The sequence below is a fragment of the Chrysochloris asiatica genome, unplaced genomic scaffold (genome assembly GCF_000296735.1).
Source record: "Chrysochloris asiatica unplaced genomic scaffold, ChrAsi1.0 scaffold00091, whole genome shotgun sequence".
Taxonomy (NCBI): domain Eukaryota; kingdom Metazoa; phylum Chordata; class Mammalia; order Afrosoricida; family Chrysochloridae; genus Chrysochloris; species Chrysochloris asiatica.
The window spans coordinates 11830610-11831749 of NW_006408609.1; the positions used below are offsets into that span (position 1 = coordinate 11830610).

At 31.0% G+C, this 1140-nt stretch overlaps 1 pseudogene; it reads left to right on the forward strand.

Annotated features, from left to right (window-relative positions):
* The window catches only part of LOC102812415, a 33401-nt pseudogene extending 32367 nt beyond the window's left edge, over positions 1-1034 (forward strand).
* The last annotated feature ends 106 nt before the right edge of the window (positions 1035-1140 follow it).

Genomic DNA, 1140 nt, shown 5'->3' on the forward strand with positions numbered 1-1140 from the left:
GTTGGCCCAGGATCGAACATTGTTTCGTTCTGCTGTGCATGGAGTCGCTATGAGTCGGTTCCGACTCGATGGCACCTGACAACAACAACAACAACAAGTCCACCTTTCCAAGTACCATGCCATTCTTTAGAGAATGGAAAAAGTTACATTATTCTTTACAACTGAATTAAAAATAAAAAGACTATATATTTTTTATTTTTTGCCATGTAACCCATATATATGGTAAACAAAACACACACAAACACACACACACATATATATACACACATTTAGAGCTCTATTAAGAAATAAAGATATATCGTTTTTCACAATCAGTAAAAGTAGTACATGAAAGACTACAACTCCAAATTAATAAAAAGGAAGCAGAGAATGATAACTTAAAAGAATATATAAAATATAAAGTGCTTAGAAATCAAGATAGCTAAATGGAATTTACAATTAAAAAGGAATAAGCATGAGGCTGTAGCAATCAAAGAATCAAATAAACAAAAAGCTATAGCTCTAAAGAAGGCATCTAAAGCTTACAAACAAAGGATTAAACATTTTACAGAAAACACTGAAGACCTTACTTCCCAGATTAGAGACCAAGAAGCTAAATTGTCTGAACCAATTTCAGCTTCCAATGCCTGGAAAAGTCATTATGAGAAAGTTATAATAGAAAAAAAAAATTGGAAATTCAGATTGAAACACTGAAGAAGCAAATTACTAATCTTTTGGAAGACCTTAAGAAAATGTAAAACCATGGAAAAAATTCATGTGAAGAAATTCTTAGAAAACTTTACTCTATTGAATATGAAATGGAAACCCTCAATCTTGAGAATACAAAATTAAAGACCATACTTGCTACTTTCAAGGAAAAAGCTGCTTCTGTTGAAAATGAACTTTTAGAATTGGAAGAAGTAGAAAATCAACAGAAAACCCTTATTGAAGTATATAAAACTCAGGTACAGAACTTTCAAGAAGCAGCTGAAATAGTGAAAAGCAGATGTAAACACTAACTACAAAAAAATAAACAAAAAATTAGAGAAAGTTGATGGAAATCATAGTCTTCTGACAAAGCTTTCTCTGGAAGAGGAAAGATGGCACCTAACAACAACAACATAAGAAACAAAATAATAATGTGTTTCAATTTAGAAATAT